Genomic DNA, 24,342 nt, shown 5'->3' on the forward strand with positions numbered 1-24,342 from the left:
CAACTTTTGCAAGCTCCAAAAGGGCATTATGTGGAGCTGAATTTCACCTTGAAGATTTCCGATAGAAAGCCCTGCAGTGATGATATGTACCTCGAGTTTCGTGATGGATACAACGTGTCGGCCAATCTCCTTGGCAGATTTTGTGGAAGAAAAAATTCTGGTATCGCGCGATCTAGTGGACATCAAAGTAATCCTAAGAAATTCTTAACAACTTTAAGTTTTCATATTCACAACATTCTTGTAGTTTTCAGAGTGACTTTTACTCATAAAAACACCAGTCCTTGCTTATCCTGTGTGTCAAACTGACATGCTCTTTTTAATGTGTAAAGAACCTTAGAGACTACCCTTATCATGAAACTATCTCTAAAGCTATCCCTCCCATTGCCAATGTTCTAACAATTTCTTGCAATCAAAATACAACAGTACTACAGTTTACATCGCTAACTCTATGTATTCATTAATCAATTTTCAGCTCCCATTGACTACTGGCCATAACTTCCAGTTCCTGACTAGATCCTCAGAAATTGGTCCACTTCAAGTTCCAACAGTCCACTCCAGTCCACTCCACTGCTTCCCAGCTAACACATAACAAGTCAAGGCTGACTCCTTCCAGATTGATTCTGATGGAGAAAATACTGAAGATGTGGGGAATTGGACTGTTTGGGAAGATGAGACCACAAATCGAGTTTCTCTTCACTTCTTTCCAATGTCTGCTACATCTTGTTACATGCATTTACTCTGATGATCATCTGGGAATGAGTCAGTAAGAAGACACTGATGGAAGACAAACAAAACAGGTCAGAGAATTCCTTGTGGGTTGGACGAGAGGGACTATAATATAAAGCACTGGTTGAACCTCATTTTAAATCTCAGACAGAAGTCTGGGGACTTCTCATTCGGCTTAATTTAATGTAGTTAGCTAAGTTAGTTGGGTCCCCTGGGGTTGGCTGGGCCTCCCTTTTTTCTTCCCTTAATTTTAATAGGGTTCCTTTTCAGGTACTTTCGGCTTAGGTTAGGTTTCGGCTTAAGATTCTTTAGACAATTTCGGCCTTGATTCTACATCACGACTGCATCAACTGTGCACATACCCTCCAGGACTACAATGGCTCTTCAACCATGGACATCAACATCCACTCTTCCGCGCTGGAACTCCCTGCTTAGTAGCGCCTCAAATACCAATTTTATAATGTTTCACCCGATAGCAGCAATTCCATAGACTGCAATCTAGTGAAGCATTTTCAACCAAATTATATTGTAAAAGTTATTGCGGCAACCCATTTTGGCCAAAGGTTCAACCAGACATCGATTTAGTTACTATATATTTAACTGGATAAATTAGGCCATTCAACTGGGAAGTGTGCTCATTTGCCACTTGTATCATGTTTAGTGGTTTAACTCCAGTTGAAGCCGCTTGTCAAGGCTTCATTTAGTGGGAAATAGGGAACTGCACACACCAGCTTAGGTCACAGAGAAAATAAACTAGGCTAAGTGTATGCTGTATTTTGACAACATAATAGCTGTCAGTCCAAATTGCGGGCCAATTAATGTCGAAAATACAACACATCAACCAACATCATGCAGCAGAAAAGGAATCACACTGGAGAGGAGACAACATAATATAGTTTTAAGAAATGGCCCAGTATTAATATTTGCTTTTCAATCATACATTAAGCCAATTGATTGACGAGTCAGCTTACACGCTGTCACCAAATTTTGCAAAATCAACTCCTCACTCAACATCCCAGCCTCATGTGCACAGCAACCAACCCACAGAGAGGTAGGGCAAGGTCTGCCAGATGTCACCAGGTGAGTGGGTTTTATTTTCTTCCGAGTTCGGCTTTCAGTTTCAAATTCACTTCGGCTATCACTCCGGCCTTCGATTTCAACACCTATTGGCATCCAATTTACCGTATATAGGCTTGGTAACGACCTTGAATCGTTAGCTAGCTACCATCTGGGACACCATTAATGTTCTAATCGGGATGTCAACATTTACTGACACAAGAACACTTGAGGTTTCCACAGATGCTAAATTATTCATATAGGAAAGCGCATCCTACCCTAGACGATTAACTAATAAAACGATTCATGTAACATTTTCAAAAATAACAAATCGCAAAACTCTGTTTCTGTGTCTTACTCTGAAATAAATTGGCTACAAAGTACAATTAACATAACATTGACTAATACCACATTTTTTTTTCCAGAAAGAAGGTAAGTGCTACTAACATCTTTTATTTCAGGATTTCTGGGCCCATTTGGAGGCAAAATTGCACTCAACTTTTCTTCTAGGGCAGCATGAAGAAGCTCATTTTCGGGGGCAAATGTGCTTTTTGGCAGTTGAATGACCCTCGCTCTGTTTGAGAAACCACTTTAAGTGCACTTTCAGAGACTAGCTCATTTTCGGGAGCTAACATTTCCACTTCGATAAAAGATGATACTACTAACCGTTACTAATTCCAGGAAAGATGATGCTGTAGCTGATCTCATGGACCTGTTAAAAAGATCTCCTCTAAACTTAAGGACTGCATAATTAAAACAAATTGATCCGATTGCTTTCAGTACTAATGTATTTGCTTCTATACTTTATTGAACAACTATTGATGTATTTGCCAGCTATGCTTCTTTTTATAATTTAACAATATCTAATTATTTAGTTTTTAATTTTCTTTATATATTGTAAATAATGTTTGTTGATGATTGACCCGCCTCGAATAGCAAATTTGCTATCTGCGGGTCAACATAATCTAAATCATTTTGTAAGAAAAAGAAAAATAAAGTGTGTGTAAAGTGTGTGTGTTAAGATAGATATGAAGAAGAGAACTCTATTCATCTCAAGCTCTTTCTGCAGATGGTAAGTTGCAGTTGACTGTAGCTTTGTGTCTGTACATAACAGCATGCATGCTTTGGTTTTTTCAGGTCGTCTTTTTAGTGAGATCATCAACAGAAGGCTATGGAAAATCAGGTAAAATATAACAAAAGCACAAGGATATTTGTTACCATTTTACCTGCTAATAGAAAATTCAGATTTCAAACAGTTGAATACCTTTAAGGGGTAAATTATGCAACAAGTTAATTAACAAAGCATTTAAAGGCAGTTTTTCAGAATAAATTTACGGAGTATTGGTCTCATTTTAAAAAATGATTCAAGCTTTTTAGGGGGCATTAAGACACTAGAGAAAATTCAGTGACTAAGTTATCAACAGTTAGCTTAAAAAAAAACAAATTATCCAACTAGTCAATCACGTGTAAAAAGTTCAAGTACACTTCGCATGCTGTAGAAGGAAATCTCTTATTAAACCTTTGCATAGTTTTAATCTTACTAGGCCCTTTGCAACTAGGGAGAAAATGGTTAACTTGAAATACAACAATACAGCTGCTTACTACCCAGAATAAACCAGCCTACAGCCCTTAAAACACCATGTCCCTTCTCTGGATCAACTGCAACTATACGAAGTCCATCAAGCACCACCTAGTCCTTCACTTCAACCCCTGTGGAAGGCAAAAAAATTAAGCCCAAGAGGCAAGAACTAGTATAATAAGTCCTTCCGTCTCCCCTTTAGAAGACCAACCAGACTTAAGACTAGGAGGGGAACTGGAACCTTTAATTCCCTCCTTACAGCTTCTATGGAAGACAAAAACACTCAAAGCTACAAGGCAAGAACTGCAAATGTTAGACCTCTACTTCAGCTCCAATGCAGAATAACAAGACTTGCACACAAAACTTCATTTAGTGGGAAATAGGGAACTGCACACGCCAGCTTAGGTGACAGACAATAAACTACTTGTATAATTGTTTGATAGCATAACAGCTGTCAGTTCAAATTCTGGGCAAAAATAGAACACATCAACTAACATTATGGAGCAGATGAGGAGTCACAATGGAGAGGAAACCTCATATTAGTCTTAAGAAATGGCCCAGTTAAAATATTTGCTTTTGGTTCATACATTAAAGCAATTGTCTTAAAAACTCAGCTTCCAAGCTGTCTTCAAAATGTTGTGTGTCTGTCATTCTTCTTCAGAAACGTACCTTCAGACTTTAACTACAATATTACTAATTTATTTACTTTTCAGGGATTTAATTCTAGCAGCTCCGGGCCCATTTTTTGGAGCAAACCTGAAGATTGTTGGTTCCATAACATAACAAAAAATTAATGTGTCACCAAAATATACACATGCAAATTCATTGAAAACTTAAGAATGATGTTCATATAAAAAATTATTAAAAAAAGACTGTCTCTCTGTGTGTCACTTTCTTAGAAAGTCATAGTTACTAACAACTAACTTTTTTCAGAAACAAGGTAAGTGCCATTATTTGGGGCTGACACTTAATTTATTGCATTTTTTTTTTCAGGACAAGATAAGTGTACTAGCCTATTTTGGTTGCACCATCATTCTCTTACAAATACATACATCATTTTACTTGTTATTTATCACTATGTTAACAAACATTTCTTCAAACAGCAAAAAAGGTGAGTGCTACTAATGCTTCCTACATGTACATGCAGATATCAGTGGATAATCATCAAGTTATTAATCAGTATGTTCTCAAACATTGTTTTTAATAGCATTAAAGGTGAGTATCAATAATACTTCTTATATCAGTCTATAACCCATCATGTTCTTAATCAGTATGTTCTCAAACATTTTTTTTAACAGCAAAAAAGGTGAGTATCAATAATAATTCTTATATCAGTCTTAATAACCCATCATGTTCTTAATCAGTATGTTCTCAAACATTTTTTTTAATAGCATTAAAGGTGAGTATTAACAATACTTCTTATATCAGTCTATAACCCATCACGTTCCTAATCAGTATGTTCTCAAACATTTTTTTAAACAGCGAAAAAGGTGAGGATCAATAATACTTCTCATATCAGTCTATAACCCATCATGTTCCTAATCAGTATGTTCTCAAACATTTTTTTAAACACCAAAAAAGGTGATTATCAATAAATATATCTTATTAACCAAGAGCGAGTGCCATACTGGGAGAATATCAGCCGGAGGTCTTGACAGTATGGACCGAGCGCAGCGAGGTCCGTACAAGAAAGACCAAGGGCCGATATTCTTCCAGTACGGTCCCGAACAAGCTTGGTTAATAACAGATTTATTATACAACTGAAGTTCAAAGGGAGACAAGTGCAGTACTTATCATTCGGGACCATTCGGAACAGTGCCCAGTCCAATACTTAGAGAATATTGACCAGCAATAGAGCATTTTGATTGGTTGATTTTAGTTATTGGCCCTCTGACTGCCCGAGTCATATGTAATAATACTTCTTACATCAGTCTTAATAACCCATCATGTTCCTAATCAGTATGTTCTCAAACATCTTTTTAAACAGCAAATAAGGTGAGTATCAATAAATATAATTATCTTATTAACCAAGTACGAGGGCCATACTGGGAGAATATCAGCCTGAGATCTTGACAGTACAGACCGAGTGCAGCGAGGTCCGTACAAAAAAGACCAAGGGCCGATATTCTTCCAGTATAGTCCTGAGCAAGCTTGGTTAATACAGTAGGAGATTTATTATAAGACTGAAGTTCAAAGGAACACAAGTGCGGTATCATTCGGGACCTTTCGAGACTGTGCCCGGTCCAATACTTAGAGATTATTGACTGGCAATAGAACATTTTGATTGGTTGATTTTAGTTATTGGCCCTCTGACTGCCCGAGTCGTGTAATAATACTTCTTATATCAGTCTATAACCCATCATGTTCCAAACCAGTATGTTGTCAAACATTTTTTTAAACAGCAAAAAAGGTGAGTATCAATAATACTTCTTATATCAGTCTATAACCCATCATGTTCCTAACCAGTATGTTCTCAAACATTTTTTAACAGTAAAAAAGGTGAGTATCAATAATACTTCTTATATCAGTCTATAACCCATCATGTTCCTAATCAGTATGTTCTCAAACATTTTATTAAACAGCAAAAAAGGTGAGTATCAATAATACTTCTTATATCAGTCTATAACCCATCATGTTCCTAACCAGTATGTTCTCAAACACTTTTTAACAGTAAAAAAGGTGAGTATCAATAATACTTCTTATATCAGTCTATAACCCATCATGTTCCTAATCAGTATGTTCTCAAACATTCTTTTAAACAGCAAAAAAGGTGAGTATCAATAATACTTCTCATATCAGTCTTCATAACCCATCATGTTCCCAATCAGTATGTTCTCAAACATTTTATTAAACAGCAAAAAAGGTGAGTATCAATAATACTTCTTATATCAGTCTATAACCCATCATGTTCCTAATCAGTATGTTCTCAAACATTTTTTTTAACAGCAAAAAAGGTGAGTATCAATAATACCTCTTATATATTCTATAACTCATCATACTGCTAACCAGTATGTTCTCAAACATTTTATTAACAGTAAAAAAGGTGAGGGCTACTTGTGCCTCTTATTTCTGTCTATTTCTCATCAAAACAAGGTTAGTCATGGTAACATTTTTATATTGGGAGCTTGAAGTCTTATTTCCAGGGCAAACAACTAGATTAATAACAGGAAAAGGAATTCAGACTACAGACAAACAAACAAACAAATTCTTATTATTTTTCCAGCTCAGACACTCATTCTCAGCCTTTTCAAAAGGTAAGTAAGCTTAACTGTCACAAATACAGTATGCAGAACAGCCTGAAGGCTTTAATTAGTTTGCAGGAAATCTGATCATTTGAAAGCACCAAAATAAACCAGAAGGAATTCATAGATCCTATCCAGGTCAGCATTGAACCCTTTACCTCAAGGAAATTATTAACATATAACTCTCCCGAATAATATCACTACAATATCCAGCAAACAGGTAATGAGAGCACCCAAACTTGTCAGATAGAAGTTGTTAATAGGCAAAGGAACTTAAAAAAAACTTATAACACTCTTGAAATATATAGAGACTGCATGAATCCCAAAATGGCATATAACTCTTGTTCTGGTTATACCCATTTGACAGGCTATCAGACCAGTCATGAGTATTCTGAATGTGCGCTGAACAGTCCTTAGCAGCTAGAAAGCCCCAGGCTGGAAACAAAAACTTAAAGGTTGGTCCTTTCTCTGTGAGTTCTTAGGATGTAAGTTACACTTCAAGAATAAGGAAGAGACAATCACTATTCATGAGACAAAATAATTTCAGAGAAAATATCCAGCAATCATACAGGTTCATTGCTTAGGACTAACTTTCAAATCTAACTCTTGTAACATCCTTTAACAAAAATCTATGTCTTCAAACAAAACAAATCATATATTCCTTACACTGCTGCTATGTTATTTTTAACGAAAAAAAAATTAGATAATGTGATTTTGACATTTGAAAGAATTTTGACACAGTACCTTGAGATATTGTTATTATTGGCAATTACACTTCACAGAGTGTTAGTGTGTTCTTCCACTTTGAATTCAAAGAATCTGCAGATGCTCTGAATACGGTACATCAACCCAAGCAGCAAATGTACTTTTAAAAGATATAACTGTGTGTGAAAATTTTGAGTGTTGGCAAAATTAACATTCCAAATAATTAAAAATGGGTTACAAAAATTTAGCACTTGACTAACCCTACTTTCTTCGCAACATTATTAAAATTACCTGCTGTTTTTTTTTTTTTTTCAGCCTCTACAAATGTAACTACTGGTGGCTAAGAAGGAGATAAGGCATTTTTATAAAGGACAATAACAAATAAAGGCTGTGTAATTACAGTAGTAAAACATTTTAGGGTAAAACATTGTTAAACAACCTTCAAACCCCGAAGGTTTAATCACTATAGCACAGGTTTGGGGAACAATTGGTCCCCATTTTCTCCCCATACGGGGTTTTTTTGGGTTTACATGTCCAACCATGGTGCAATCACCTCTTACACCTTAAAATTAGTGTGCAGATTGTCCATACTTTTTTCTTGAAATTTCCAAAGGCACTGACCAGGAGAATTTGAATAAAAACCAAAAGCTTCCTTGCCAAAATTTTTGATCCAAAATTGATACTGCAAGAACTAATTAGATGCTCTCAATATGTTGTACGATGTAATACATATTTCACCTAGCTGAATGACAATCAACAAATATCAAAAACTTTAACTTGGTATAAAATAATTTTTTGTGTCCAAGAAAACAAGCTTAGACTTGAATTAAAATCAGGGGTGTTGGAAATGAAAACATGACATTTCCAAAATTTGGGCATTTTGCACTTGGAACATTCTGAGCTCTCCATAATATTCTTTAAAGCTTATAATCTAACAACTAACCTTTTAATCCACTATTTACTTAAGGAGAAATCTGAGTGTTTCAGGTCAGGGGATAAAATCCAAAGGTTTTTTTTTTCTTTTTTGGAAAATGATTCAAGTCTTAGCACATTACAATTTTCTTGAAGTACTTAGCTGAGGTTAAAGTTCAGATTTCTCAATCAACATGTTATATAGATTATTTGAACTCTAAAACTTGCTTAAAAGGTCTAATAAACGACTTCTGCAGCAACTCTGCATGTAGTTAGATCCAAAATGCATAAATTAAGTAAAGAACTGTATTTTTGAATATGATCATATCATATTACACTAATTTAGAGGTTGTTGGACCTTCAGGAGGAAATTTAGAATGTTGTTCCCATATAACAGACTGATGTCAAAGCAAACTAGGTTTGAGATAACTCAAATGTTTTGGGTGGAAGGTATGGGTGGTGGAGTGGTGGTGATGGTAAGGACTAAGAAACAGATTGGGACGGAGGGATGGCTACTATTGTGGGCGGGGGTGTACAAATGTGGCTATGACTGAAAAGGATCATGGGAGGTTGGGGAGGTAAATTGTTTGGATGGGTGGGGATTAAATGAGATAATGGGTTAGAGACAGGGAGGGTTACGGGCTAGGGTGAGGGTTTAAACTTGGGTAAAGAGGTATGGGTGGTTGTTATGGTGTTTGGAGATGGTAGGTAAGTGTTTGGCTGGAGTTTTGGTGGGCAGGCAGGCAGGCAGGCATTGATTTGAGGCTGAGTTAAGGTTCCTATTTAGGAATAAGGTGGAATGTTTGAGTTGTCTTCAATTCACTTCTGTGTTTTTCATCAATTTGAAACTTTGAGTCATTACTTGTAAATCTTTCAATACTGTTTCCAATTCTTCAAAGGAAATTAGCACCTAAGTTCTTAAGTACATAATTTTTTTCCAGTTCTCTTTAAGTTAAAATTTCTTTCTTACTGAGTTAAAATGTTGTGGTATGTTTTCCCTTCAATTCAATTATTTACAAAAGATTCCTGTGTTTTAATAAAGTAATAATATCACAGTTTGATCAAAAGGTGTCTTATTTGTTTTTTCCCTCCTAATCCCAAACTTCCTATTCTTTAGTAATTTTTAATCCATGGAAAACTTACCATGGTCATTTTGTGGAGACTCAAATGTGCTCAAAGAGCCAGACGAGGTTCTAGACAGTAAATCAAAAACAACAGTTTTGGACAGTTGCATAATAAAAGTATGAAGTGTTATCATCTGAATAACGGTGGCTCTGGAATAGACTGTTATGGGTGATGGCAACCAACCCCTTAAAGATTTGAGTGAAAGGAAGAGCCAGTTGACTCTTATTTCAAATGTCCTAAACCACTGACTGCTATTCCCTGGTTCAAACCATTCACTGTAAATTCAGGTCAATTGAACACGAGTAAAAAGGTGGAAACATTAAAAGTTTTTAAAGCCATGCCGTATATAAGATTAATTGGTGGTCGCCATGAATAGATGTCGCACCCTTGAATTTCTTGATTGGGTTACTATTGCTTCAGACGAAGTTAACTTGCACTCTGGAAGTCCTAGCGAGTAAAATTAAATCTCTCATCTTAAGCAACGTCTACTTAATCGTTTTAATCGCATGGGGCTTTCTTTTAAATGCAAAAGATCAAGGAAATAGAGCGCGTCCACAAAAGAAGTAACGCATTGATCGATCTTTGGCACCTTTCGCTGTCATGTCAAGAGGCATAATTATATCTTTAGAAATCAGCACTTTACCATTACTGCGCATGTTACTTGAAGTGTGGTTAAAATACATGTTGGGAGCCTTACTTGTGATCGTAAGCTGTCTGCTTCCCGCATCAAAACAAGCTGAATTTTTCCTAACAAGCGAGCGAAGCGCCAAGTAACCCCTCGCATACATTTCACGTTCTTTTGGTAAGACTTCGTAGACATACTATCCCACTCGCTGCTTTAGACGCAAACCAGCTTCAAAAAGTGAAGTGCCAGAAGATACTTAAGGGCTGTAATAGCCGAGATTATCAATGTCTGGCCATAACAGCGTGTACGTTCATGATCAGGCGCCATTTTGACTGACGCGGAAACGATCCCAGAAGCACTAGCAGATTGCCTCCTTTGATGTCTGGAAAAACTTAAATGGTTTAGGTGTTACGGCATGGTTTATTTACTTGAATTCAGCCGATTTCCCTTATATCGTGATTACATTTTTCTCCCAAAAATTCCCTCTTTTGACGGAACATTACAAGCACACCTCCTCACTTAACGATCAGAGTCAGGGCTACCGCGCTTGCAAAAGATGACGAGGAAATATGCATGAACACGGAAGACGGAGCAAAAATTCCTTACAGCCACATGATTGCCAGAGGAGAAACCTTGCGCGAGACTTCTGTATAGCGGATTCATGCTGACGTCAATGTCTACATTTTTACTCATTTGCATACGGCTTTGCGTAAAGAAGGAAGCAGGTTAGATATAAATTGACTTCACGCAGCTAAAGAGCTAGAAAACCTTAGTACATGGTGAGATTTTTAGCTCTTTGGGTGTAATATTCAAGGAGAAATAGTCCAACAAAAATTGCAAAATTTCTTGGTAGCAAAAGCGCTAATGAGCTCATACATTCTATGTAAAATTTTGAGTTTTTAAACCCGTGTTGCACAAAAAATATTCAATGCATCAGGCTCGTTAACAAATGGTAAACACCACAGCGTACACTATTGAGTTATGGATGCACGCGGGAGGTTTCTAAGCACGAAAGAAGCGTAAGAGTCGCTCGAGGCGATAGCCGAGAGCGACTCTAGCTTCTTGAGTGCTTAGCAAACCTCCCAAGTGCATCCATAACTCGATAGTGTACTGTGTGGTGTTTACCATTTGTTTTATAACATAACATTGATACATTGTAGCTAAAGAGTTCCCTTTTATTTAACAAATCTTACGTGACCAGAAAAAACAAGCGCGCGCGGAAAAATAGTCTTTGCATTTGCTCACGTCAGCAGCGTACACCCATGGGCAAATGGGGGACGCTAAATTGACCAATCAGAGCGCGCGCTTTACTTTGGTTATGTTATAATATTCGTATATGTGAACGATCCTTCGCAGTAAACTGCGAAGGATCGTTCACATATACGTCTCATAACCGCAGTTCATAAATATGTTTCATATGTTTGTTGTTGTTATAATATTCATTGGCCGAGTTAATCGTAGTTTGACTTTTCGATATTCAGAACTGATTTATTTTTAGCTCCATCAGAAACTGAATTGCTTATGCTAATGAGGCAAATATTGTAAACAAGGATTCCCCTATACCCATGGGAGAACCATGGGCACCAAGTCATGCCCTAACATTCTGGGTCTTTCCTCCACCCTACACCTCTTCGCAAACATCTTGCAATTAATTGTTCATTAAAAATCAGATCACACCTTTAAGGAAAGCAAAATATTATTTAAATAACTCGTGTACAGATCGATTACGTTTTGGGAAGTTATCAAAAGAGATCAAGCGATAAGTAGTTCATAGAGGGCCAAACTACGCACACACCTAACATGTGTTCAGAACAAAATGTACCAAAACGAATAGAATTTGCGTCCGTGGGCAAGAAACCAATGCACTACACTAAAACATTGCATTTGTACCACAACGTTGTACATACACGGACAACAATACAAAAAATTTTGATTTCTCATCTGCAGAAAGTCTTGAACAGGTGCAAGTGGACGCAGCCTAGAGATATGGGGGCAATTTTTCCCGAAAATTTACTATATTTTTGCATGTTATTGGGGAGGTTACAGTCGGAGCCCCATCGCTTCGGCTCCGCCGTCCTTGATTTACCGTGAGTTACACTTAACTTTTCATTCTCTTATTCCGGTGTGTGCGTATAGGTGGATAAAAAGTAAACTAAATGTGAAGAAAGACATTCTTCTCCTTAAAAAGTATAGTTCTAAATAGCAATGTAAACAGATTTAATAAAATTGATATGAAATAGACCTGCTTCATATGTGTTCCCCTTCCACAGTGACCAGTTAAAATACAAAAACGTCACGAGGATCTACAGACTCGCTCAAAATAAAGCTTCGCTTGATTATTTTATCATAATAAGAATTCAATGTGAAATTGTCGCAAATCGTCGAAAAAGGAATGAATAGTACTCGATAAATATCCAGAGCAACTTCAACATGTTACCCCACGTATCTTAGGCGATTGTAAAATCAGTTTAGCAGAGAAATCCAGCAATTGGGAAAGAAGATAGGTACAAGCGCGAAATTCTTCAGGATCCTGCGCATGAGAAATGGGCAAGCGTAATGCCCCTATAGTGGCGTTATACAAAATCGCCTTTGTATCCTCTTCACACTATATTAATAATACTTATACCCCATTCACACCAAAGCCTAAACATGCTTTAAAGCTGTTTTGTTAAACGTGGTTTAACACAACAGCTCCATAGAAGCTGCTCAAATCAATACTTGGTTAACTTCAAATGTGGCACATTGAAAATACAATTTAGCAATTGTTTGAATCTCGTGGAAAATTTAGTTTTTCAGTTCTCTGCTTCTGATTTTTATTTAGTTAAACCTGGTTTAACTAAACAAGTTTTCTGGTGTGAATGGGGTATTAGATGCAAAAATTGAACTCGACTCTCTATTCAAGCTGTTCTTTCGCACGCAACACTTCAAACTGAGTTGTGCAGTGTCTTCCCTGATGTTAATAGTTACTGGAACTTTTCACTCAAACGCTTTTCCATTGATTTGCTCTTAAATGAGCTCAAAATGTATTTGCGCTCGCTGAGAGTGAAGACGGTTTGGAGAGACCTGTAGGCGACGTTCTACGACTATGACCCAGACCTCCTCTTCAAACAACAAGGCACCCTACTACTCGTACGTGTTCTCGACAACAAGGCACTCTAGTACTCATACGTGTCCTCTCATAGCAAGATATGTGCACTTCTGAATGGAAAGAATGATTCTGACAAAGTTCAACTTTCGCATGAAGGTCCCTTTTCAAATCTGTACTGTGCCATTTGACAAATTCCTTACAAATGAACAAACGCTGCGCCAGGACAAGCAAATGGAAGATCTGGCGGCTCTGAAACTGAATATATAGTAGAGGAGTAACGGTTTCTAAAGAAACTGTGGCGCTGCATTAGTAGGAGGTATTACAAGATTTGATTTTGTCAGCTGAGCTGATTATGTGAATTAGTCATTGTTTTCAAAGCTTACATTTCGAGCGTAAGTCAATAAAAATGAATTTAAAGAATTAATATGTAGACTTAAAGCCGTAAGGGCAGGACTTCGGTTAATTATCTAAACTTCTATCTTAGAAGAATTATTAGACATAATTCTAATACAAATATGATTTCTTGGTGATGTTTAGCAACCGAACGTCCAGTGCGCGGTTTGAGTTAAACCTGACGAAAGATAAAGAGCCCAAGAAACATTTAACAAAACTGATGATAAGAGCCGCAAAGGCTTGCTTACTCAGATGTCACACTTGCCGGGAAAAAATATCTCAGGAATTCGAGTGGCATACGTAACGGCACTTGCAGTGTAGATTAGACACATCAGAGCGACCCAGGCGCCCGCAGCTTGCCGGTACGCCAAAGTTACTCCATACAAACATATGAGAAGTATTACAGGAATAAATCCACAGTAGCCAAATCAAAGCATTATACCTGAAACGAAAATTTCATGCGAAATCAAATTATGTTTCCATTGTACATACCTAGTGCGCATGACTAGCGCGCACCCAGCTTAACAAATTGGCGGAATATTCTTTCGGAGATGAGCTCTCCAGTGATGCAAATTGTCATTTTATTGTAAAGAGATATGGCTACTGAATAAGAATCGGGAATAAAATCTTCGAAAACAGTAACTGAGTACTTGCTGGTACATACAAAATTATGGTTTTATTTGAAACTGAAGTGAGAATGAGTATGAAATAATAATATAAAAGAGCCAAAGGACACTTTTTCTTGGTAGTTCAAGTTTCCATAACATTGTATATCAAAGATTTTCAATGCAGGTTTCATTTTCAGAGAAAGATCAAGTCCTACATAGAAGAGGCTCTATTCGCTGTTGTACATACCTAGTGCGCATGACTAAGGCTCTATTCGCTGTTTTTCAGGCACTGTATCTGTGCTCAATCGCATGCACATGCGCCTCCAGAAATATTTTATGAATGTATCATCACTTTTGTTATATAATACCGTCGCTGTGACACTCTCTTTTCAAATAAATACAATAAGGTTTGCCAATTAAAAGTGATTTTCGAAAGAATTTCATTAGTTTATATGTTTTGCAAAAAAAAAAAAAAAAGAAATAGCTTGCCGCAATGTGAAACATTAGGTACCAGTCGCATAGCCAACCAGTCTATATTGATAAGACCTGAGAGCTTTATTCAATCTTCATTCAATCAGATGGAAAACTAAAACAAACGCGGCGTTTTCCCGCGCTTTAAGCAGTTTGCGGGTATTTACTTTGAACTCTTATTGGCCACCGATAATGTAAACCTTTGTTTTGATTGGTCGCTGTGATTATTATTATTTATCCTTTTGTTTTTGGACACTCAATTGAAAACTGCTATATTAATTGAGTTTTGAACGACAAATTTACCTGCTCTAAATATTCGGTAATGGAGCGCGCTGAATTTGTCCCATACGGAAACAATGATGCAGATCACACCAAGAGAACAGATCATTGACGTGTATACACTCTTCAAAACTCTTGAATGGTAGAAACCACATTATAACGGAGGTAGAAATGATCCCATGATGAATATTGCTCTCCCTGCGTAATGGAGCCTTTAAAATCAAATGGAACAAAGCACATCAACATTTGATCAAACGAATTTATATAAAAAAGTTGAAATGGTAAATTGGCCACTGTAATGATTACAAAAGCTGACGTTTCGAGCGTTAGCCCTTCGTCGTTTGCCCTTCGCTCCGACGAAGGGCTAACGCACGAAACGTCAGCTTTTGTAATCATTACGGTGGCCAATTTACCATTTCAACTTTGTTGATATATCCAAATTATAACTTTATTGCACGCTGGCTTTTTTTTTTCGCTCATTTCCTTTAACATTCTTTTTATTTAAGAAGCGCGGATATAATCGAGACTCCATTAAGACAAAATTTACGAATGAACCCAGTTCAAGCCTCCGAGTGACTGCGCCATTCCTCAGCGTGGAAAAATATGACATGTTAAGCTACAGAAATACAGGGAACCTTACCTTCGAAAAATGATCTTGGGGACCGTCTTTGCCGGAATGGCAGTAAACAGTGTGAAAAATCCAGGAGACTCCCAAACACAAGATTGCGCCGACAAAGAAGCAGCTAAAGACAAGTATCTCGTGCTAGTCTCCAGGGATTGGATTAGCGACAGTGACGGATCGCACAAGCATGTACGATGTATTACACACAAACACGATAAAACCAATCAAATGAGTCCAAATATTACCCGTTTCACTGTGAAGTTTATAGATACTCTTAAAGCATGCAGTAAAACATGGCACAGGTGGTCTGTGGAAACTGGATGAAAATTAATTTCCGCAAGGCGAGTCTGGTAGTTCAGAATGGGACAGAAGGTGTTTTTCATTATGAGATACCAACTCTGACTCATGGCGAAATGATTTCTTCCTCTGCAACACCATTCCTAGTCTCTTGCCAATTTTCTTTTGCAGCGTTTTGGTTTCTTTCATATCTCTGAGGACCAGTCACGTCTTTTCAACAATATAAGCCTCCTTTGAGCTCGTAAATGAGTACGATCCAACAGAGAAAACTTAATTCTGCCCAGTAGGCAAACATCGAATGAATACCTACAACGCCGGTTTAAGAAATCTAAACAGTACTGACTATAGGTCATCGTATTCGCCAGCTTCTCACATGCGTTTATGAAAAATACGATTCTATGTGCTATTCTTTTACCCAGTAATTGAAACCTGTCCTTAGTTTTAAAACAATGATTTCTTGAATTAGGTTATCAAACGGAAACGCACAGTTGAAATCACGTTATCTCAACAATGCTAATGATTGACTCCATAGAAAATATTGTCTCTAATGACGCTATGAAATTAAATTCAGCTTAAGGATGTAAACTTTTCTCTCTTAATTTAATGTATCAGCGTTTGGCATAAAATTAAAGTCTCAAGAGAAAGTGTAAAGTTCAGTTATTGGAACGACACCGAGTTGTGTTACAAAACAATTCGATTTATAATACCATTCAGTGTTGTGATGAAGATTATCCTCGAGCTGTCACTTAATTGACCAAACCATCAACCCGGATATAAAAAATCTCCCTATTATCTTTCCGTGTGTAGTTGAATAACCTTTAGTTAGCTAGCAGTTTGTCGCCTCAGTTCACTGATGCTTGTCTGTACTGCGGTTCAAATTTATAAGAATTATATTGCTCCTTACGCTTTCATTTGAGCATTGAAGGATAAAGATATTTTCCGAGCATTTAAGACCTTAAGTTTATGTTGATTTCCTTTCTTGGTTTCATCGCTTCTGACTGTTAATCGACAACAGAAAGATTGCCCGGTCTTACCGGAGTCTTAATCTTTTCAGAACCATAGACAATGTTCAATAAGTCATTCAAACGCATTACTAAGCGGTATGAATATTTTCCTTCTTATGGTTTTCAAGGCTTTGAAAACAAAACTTACGCTTCAAATCCGGACAAATCTTTCACGAACTCTGACAACTTCAGAAAGGTAATATCTTTGAACATATCCTTAGTTTTTATTAGATATCCTTACTTATCGCTTGGCTGTAATAAGAGATTATTAAATTTAAGCTTCCCTTTTGGGTTATTGAGGGAAAAATACACAAACAGTGTGGCGATAAAGTTTGGTGTAACTGAACCTGCGTTTCATTACCACAGACTAACCATCCGATTAAAATCCTCCTTATTTTGTGCCTATTTTTTTCCCAACCCGGCAATAAAAGTTTTGCGAAAAAGAGAAGAGAAAGCAGGCTACCACTTTCTCGTATTTTGATATTTCCAAAATATTTGTCTTTCAATTTCCTCCAAAAGAAAAGAAAAACATTAATATTCAATTCAGTACCACCTTACGAAACATTAACAGTTCCCTTTGTGGTTTCACAGGAGCTGGTCCCCAAAGCAACATGAAGAACCACCGTAATTACATCAACAGTCTTTCGCAGAAAAATTTGAATAGTCCATGTCAAACACTAAAGGCCCACTTTTTCTAGTCAGTTCATTGTATTTCTCCACCATTCAATCGGCGTTCCAGAGATTTCAGTTTGCTTCTTGGTGAAGTGAGATGACGGGTATAATGTTCCAATCGATTCAGCAGCGAAGTCGAGAATCCAGTTAAGACCAAATAGCCTTATTGGCCTAGCAAACCGAGTGCAGGTTTAGTGAGTCCCTTCAGGTCGGGACAGCATCAAATAACACCCATGTACGTATTGCCGGCGCACAGTAAGCTCGCTCCGCGAGTTGCTGTTGCAGTCAGCTGCATTATAATCAGACTCTTTCCGAGTTCTCAAACTTCACACTTTCTAATTTTGGGATTTATCTGCATGAGAATTGAAAGTCATTTATATCTCAAAGGCTTCACAATTGTAATCAATTTACAACAGAAGCCTGGTCTCAAGGTATCCCGGCCCGAAAACGACTAAACTTCTTCTCCTGGTTGGACATTAGTAAAATATATTGGAAAGAAAATTTAATTAATCCAAATATCGCCCGGATTATTTCATTTTGACGAGAATATTGTCTTCAAATGCACGAATTTATATGTTCAGCCTGACTTAAGTGTCAACTAATTTCGTTGTGTTAATATTTCTTGCTTTCATATCCAGCTTTGAACTTGACCCTCCCCAGCGTGTATTGACCTCATGCAGGAGCAGTCATCACCCGAGTTTTGTTTTCGAAAACATTACTTTGACTCCAGGGTTATCTTTCTCTAAATCACGAGCCAATAATTGGAACAGAGAGCGAATCTGAGGGCGTGGCCTGGATATGTGAATTTCACTTAGGTTATTTTTAGAGTTACAATGAAACGGAAGTCTAATTCCTGGGACGTCCGCACATCTTAATTGAAGCGCGTCAGCCCTTGCATTTACAATATGCATTGTAATGGCGACTGTTGAATATTCAACATGACCTTGTATTCGACCGCGATTTACAGGCGTCTGGATCTCGGCAGAAATATACCGGATGAGTCTATTGAAGGGCCTGGTGAGTGCGTTCCACAAAAAGAAGTTGCAGAAAGCGGTCCTACTCGTAGGCGCAAGATAAGCGAGGTCTTGTCTTCCGAAGAAGACGCCAATTCTGTTTCCTTCGGCGGGAAAGCTGTGAGAAGAAATCCGCATCTCGCGGTTAAGGCTTTGAAAGGTCTTCTTGAAAAGAAACAGAAGAAAGCCAAGGAACTATCCCAAGAGCAGTATCTTCGGGAACTCAGGACCTCCAAAGAAGTGCAGATATTAAAAAAGCTGGAGGAAGAAGTCTATCAATTTGACGCTTCGCTGCACTGTGAAATGGAAGCGATATCCGGCCATCACCAAAGTGCAGCTCTCAGCGTCTATCCTCGCAAGGAGAGGACCTTTAGTGAAAAACTTGGCACGTACCATCCAGTAAGATTACTTTTCTGTCCACCAGGGCATTATAAATTACAGGTATTCATCCATAAAACTGTCGACGAGGGTCAAGTTGACTTGAACGATGGATTGTCTGTGGAACGAGTGATTGAGGTTCTTCGACCACATTCTGGTTTTGTTATGTGCCCTGGAATTTCAGACTACGATGCTATCTTCGCGGATATTCGCATTCAACCATCAAACGTGAAAGAAGAGCTTTGGCCTTGGAGACACATAATTGCTAGAAAGTGCAAGTTGCTGCACAAACCGAGGAAGCTGGATTTGGCCGACGAAATGTGTGTCATATGCAGCGAGTGTAGACTTGCGAGGAGACAAATGCTTGTTGTTTGTGACAGAAGAACGAGCTTGCTAAGAGCGCATTGAAAGACAGCAGGCGTCGTCCAAAGTTAGATTGTCCTGCTTGAGCCCGGAAGCCAAAAATTGAGGCATGAGAACGTTCGAAAAGAGCGAAAGAATTTGATAAGAATTGCGGAGCGAATGATCAGTAGAACATCTGTGACAGTCAACCAACAACTGAATTTATAACATAACCAAAGTAAAGCGCGCGCTCTGATTGGTCAGTTTAGCGTCCTCCATTTGCCCATGGGTGTACGCTGCTGACGCGAGCAAATGCAAAGATTATTTTTCCACGCGCGCTTGTTTTTTTCTGGTCACGTAAGATTTGTTACATAAAAGGGAACTCTTTAGCTACAATGTGTTAATGTTATGTTATAAAACAAATGGTAAACACCACAGCGTACACTATTGAGTTATGGATGCACTTGGGAGGTTTGCTAAGCACTCAAGAAGCTAGAGTCGCTCTCGGCTATCGCCTCGAGCGACTCTTACGCTTCTTTCGTGCTTAGCAACCTCCCGCGTGCATCCATAACTCAATAGTGTACGCTGTGGTGTTTACCATTTGTTGAAGCGAGCTGGTGAAACTAGTTCAGTCTATTGAATAGTGCAATGAAGGACAAGAAGGTTTAGCAAAAGTAATGGAAGAGGCTGACAATCACCAGCCCGGTACTGGAGCAGTTATCCGTGAAATGTGGCAGATGGAGAAGGAATCATTTTTCAAGGACCAGGCCAAGAATGGTAAGTCAAGAAGTTTAAGTTTCCTTTTTTCAAAAACACAAAGTAAACATCATTCATTACCATATTTCACCAGAGTTACGGTATGATACTCAAAGAGTCGTATTTCTTTCATACTATTTTAAAAACAAAGTGTGGTAGTAAAGCAGGTAGTTTGTAAGACAAATTAACGCACATGTACAAATGTACAATCAGTGAAAAATACTCTTTGATACCAGTTGATTAACAAGTAAAGTGATACTCATTATGCCACCCTTTTAAATTGAAATCATTGGTCAGAACCTTAAAAAACGCTCATCAGAGCTCGCTGCGTTACCTTTTGCCTTAACTATTTAACAAATGGTAAACACCACAGCGTACACTATTGAGTTATGGATGCACGCGGGAGGTTGCTAAGCACGAAAGAAGCGTAAGAGTCGCTCGAGGCGATAGCCGAGAGCGACTCTAGCTTCTTGAGTGCTTAGCAAACCTCCCAAGTGCATCCATAACTCAATAGTGTACGCTGTGGTGTTTACCATTTGTTTTATAACATAACATTGATACATTGTAGCTAAAGAGTTCCCTTTTATTTAACAAATCTTACGCGACCAGAAAAAACAAGCGCGCGCGGAAAAATAGCCTTTGCATTTGCTCACGTCAGCAGCGTACACCCATGGGCAAATGGGGAACGCTAAATTGACCCATCAGAGCGCGCGCTTTACTTTGGTTATGTTATAAATCTATATAGACTATGTACGATGAATGAAGATTAGCAATAAATAAATGTATGTCTAAAGCAGAGTGTTCTTTTTCGATTTTAAGAAAATAATATTCGTTCGCTATCCCGTTATTTACATGTCGGCCATGTGCATAAATAATTTTTTTTCTGTTTATGTCAGTCCCCATCGAGTCATTTCTTTCTCTTTCTTCTAGAAACTGGAAGACAAAGTAATAACTGGTCGTCTGCAACGATAAGAGTTGATAAGTTTATTATTTAATTAATTTTCATATGCTTTTCCAGAGAAATTTTTGCCAGAAACATGCATCAAAGGCATGAATTTACTAATATAGGGTTGCCCTGTATACAATAGTCCAAATATCAGAACAAAAACAACCAAAAAAAATTGCTTAACAATGTGTCATAAACACAGAAAAAAACTCTTGGTCTATTTCTTGATTTACATGTAAAAGGGAAAAGGAGACTATATAATTTGTGTTTTATACAATTTAATGTACTGTACATAAATGATTTTGTGTAATTTCACTTCTTTTATTTAATAGCTCTTGCTATCTATGTCAGAAGTCCAGCAGCATTTCGTGCTGTGTGAGACCTAGGCATCCTGCAAGTACTGTGCACCAAATATCTTCAACGTATCATTAGCAAAAATGCTGATGGGCCTTGGATCCATGAAGACTACATTGCTCATCAAAGGCAAGAATATGAAAACTTCACCAAAATACAGGTTGATACAGGAAAGAAAAGACCATTGGGCATTGGTGTCCTGGTTTTTGATGAGAGAAAGGCTAGTAAAAGCAACCATAATAAAGTCTTAATATAAAAATAAATATATTAACAAATATAGCTGCTGGTTCATGTATTTCTGGGTCTTTTTCTTTTGTTCTTTCTTATTATTATATCAGGCTTTATTTAAAGAAAAATTTTATACAGTAGAAAATCTTTACACTTGTAAAGGTCAGCTAAGTAAGTGTGAAAAATTAAAACTATGAATTTCTGGATGTCCAAATTGGCAAAAGTTAAACACAGGAAAGAACTAAAAATTAAGTCATTGCTTTAGTGCAATCATCTTTAGTGCAAGCAATTTAACAGTTACTTCAACAATTTTGCAATAATTAATTTAGTTGATTTTACCTGGAAGCATTTACTTTACTTGAAACACAGGTGCAGTCAAAGATTGTTTGGAATTCAATGAATGGGACCATTAGGGGCTATGCTATGAGTCCAGAGGAATTGCCTTGGCTACATGATGTGTATATGAGTGTTGGAGGGGATTATGATCTACAGAAAATCTTATATATCCTTCAATTTTTGTGGAGAGATTAAACGTCAAAGTTTCATGTTATTGGTCCTTATTTCAGCTTATTTCATCTTACTCAGTTCGTCTGGTGTACGATCCTTTTGGCATCACTGGTTTAAAAGCAGTTTTCCCTTTCTGGTAACCTTAGCCAGTCAACTGTTGGTGGCCGTCAAGGAAGTAATGCATGTACCCTTATTGCCTTGCTGTTTGGCTTTCAGTTTGGCAAACATGGTCTGCCAGAGTTAACTGCAAGCACCCTACCAAGTCAGTGGTTTGAAGTACTGCCTCAGGCAATGTTTGAAGGAAATGCTCTGCATGATCTGCTGTTTGATGGAGAGGCTAGAAATCTTGACATAGAGGATGCTGTGGAGAGCTGTGGAGATGATTTTCATATTTCAAGTTAGGATCAAGCCATTAGGTTTGATTTGCAATCAGGAGATTTTTCACCTCTGATAACCACTTTGCAAGGAAGGGCATGCCGGCAACAGAAGCAAGTGGCTGTTATGATCTCTAGCCTCCGCACTGTGGCAGTTCTAATTTGGGAGTCAGAAGCCATTGCAATTGTAGATTCCCATTCCCAAGGCCAGCATGGAGCCATGGTAGGCTATGTACCCCATGGACAGGGTAGCTGTCATGAAATTGTAAATTGGTACTCAGGGGTTATGCAAAAATTCTTCAATGAAAATCTAGGCTTGTGCACTCTTACATTTGTTTCTTATGATTGCATGTAGGCCTTTTGCCATAAAAGTTAATCCAAGTTCTTTGAATTTAGTGAATGGGGATAACAGTACATTAAACTTAACATATAAGAGTTTTTAAGGGTCACATATTGCTTGCCCTGCAAGCAATTACATTTTTGCTGTATGACTTGGCTTGCAAAAAGAGAATTTTTTCACAGGTATGCTACAGCTCATACAGGCAAATTGTAGCCCCTGGTGGCTGGCTAGAATGTGACAGGTGTTAAAGAAGGGAATTTTTCAATTTAGATCACACATGCAGATCAGGAGCATCACATAACTGAACTGACTGAAAGAAAATTAAGTTTTACTAGAGATACTTACCTTAAAAACTGAAGTAAAGAGCGTAAATGTTTTTGGGGTTAGAAATTAGGGCCAGGCTTCCATTATAAGTTTGTTTTCGTTAGCCCTCAAAATTTCTCTAACCTTAAAGTATGTTTTGTCCTGACCTGTGTGATCACATAATGTCTCCGAGTTCCATACTTCTTACATGAAAATTAATAGAGTCTACCTTTTTTTAGTAATACTAAATGTCTTTAGGTTGTCTCTCAGTGACTGACCAGCTCCCACAACTTTACCAGATTTGGCCAACTCCTTCTCAAATTTTCCTCTGAAGAACTCTTTTGTTCTTGTGTTACATAGTTTGTGAAGTATATCACGATATATCTTATTAATTACAGAAAAAGGATAAGTTGTAGTTAATGCTCCGCATTTTCCTATTGACCATTTGAAAGATTTTAACAATTGTTCATCATTATACGCATCAAAGTGAACTACTTCCAAAAAATTGTTTTGTGCTTGTTTAGTTTCCTCTCATTCACGTATTCTGTGATTGTCAAATCAGCATCCCTAACAAAGTTAAGAAAATCCTTCTTCACAAAAGTCAAATTACCCTCATCAAGCAGTTTTAGAGCCTGAGAAAGACTGTTTTTGTCAGATTCTCTAAGTTTCTCCAAAATATCCAGTTCAAGCTTCTTGTTAATCCTGCTTTGCGAAGTGACCTTTCTCTTGCCTTTCTTTTCTGACAGGGTATCTTTTCTTAGTTTAATCATTTGACAGAGAGCTGCCCCTGACATTCTGTACAAAGTAACATCATCCTCAGGTAAAATGCTCTACTGAACCTGATCTACAGGCTTAGCAAGATTGTACGATTCGGACTGGGCGAAGTCGTAAACAAGAGAGTGCACAATTCCTATCACGGCCCGAATTGTAGCGGATGAATGGTTAATGGACAAGTCAGTAAACACTGGAGCACATACCTCTGAATTTTTTGATGAACCTTCCAAATAGCTTGTTAGAGTGTTCATCCAGCGCAATGTCAAATGAAGTTTGCGGTCTTTCTTTTCTTCCTCTGCAACTGCAGATACATGTTCCATGTAAACCGAAAACATGTGATTCACCAGATTTCGCAGCTCGTTGTAGCGAGCCTCGAGTATTTCCTCGATAAGCTTTCGATGGGTTTCCAAATGTTTCATGACTGGTTGTTTACAAAGCTGTTCCAATAAGAAATTCCAGCACATGGGACGTTTACCCTCTAGTTTCATTATAACTTCGTCTAGTTCCTTTTTTGTCAGCATCTTTGTTGCTTTCTTTTTTTTAATTCCCGCCGCGATTTGCTTGATACTTTTTAGTGTTTTTGTTTTTGTTGGAATTACTGGTCTTGCTTCAGTAGTACCGGG

At 37.7% G+C, this 24,342-nt stretch overlaps 3 long non-coding RNA genes and 2 pseudogenes across 3 annotated transcripts; 2 read left to right on the plus strand and 3 right to left on the minus strand.

Annotated features, from left to right (window-relative positions):
• Positions 1–281: 281 nt before the first annotated feature.
• LOC148743099 (uncharacterized) lies at positions 282–2,494 on the minus strand. Its single transcript, XR_016002232.1, has 2 exons — positions 2,449–2,494; positions 282–774 (listed from the first exon to the last, which is right to left on the minus strand). It is a non-coding gene; the product is annotated as an uncharacterized LOC148743099 (long non-coding RNA).
• Positions 2,495–3,000: 506 nt separating this feature from the next.
• LOC148743100 (uncharacterized) lies at positions 3,001–10,604 on the minus strand. The gene is made up of 3 exons (XR_016002231.1): positions 10,043–10,604; positions 9,364–9,413; positions 3,001–3,492 (listed from the first exon to the last, which is right to left on the minus strand). It is a non-coding gene; the product is annotated as an uncharacterized LOC148743100 (long non-coding RNA).
• On the plus strand, positions 3,490–9,287 carry LOC148743101 (uncharacterized). Its single transcript, XR_016002230.1, has 3 exons — positions 3,490–6,615; positions 6,971–7,058; positions 7,624–9,287. It is a non-coding gene; the product is annotated as an uncharacterized LOC148743101 (long non-coding RNA).
• Positions 10,605–13,197: 2,593 nt separating the features above from the next.
• LOC148743102 (adiponectin receptor protein 2-like) lies at positions 13,198–15,917 on the minus strand (annotated as a pseudogene).
• Positions 15,918–21,276: 5,359 nt separating this feature from the next.
• On the plus strand, positions 21,277–22,859 carry LOC148743103 (uncharacterized; annotated as a pseudogene).
• The last annotated feature ends 1,483 nt before the right edge of the window (positions 22,860–24,342 follow it).

The sequence above is a fragment of the Stylophora pistillata genome, chromosome 1, assembly GCF_964205215.1.
Source record: "Stylophora pistillata chromosome 1, jaStyPist1.2, whole genome shotgun sequence".
NCBI classification, from domain to species: Eukaryota; Metazoa; Cnidaria; class Anthozoa; order Scleractinia; family Pocilloporidae; genus Stylophora; species Stylophora pistillata.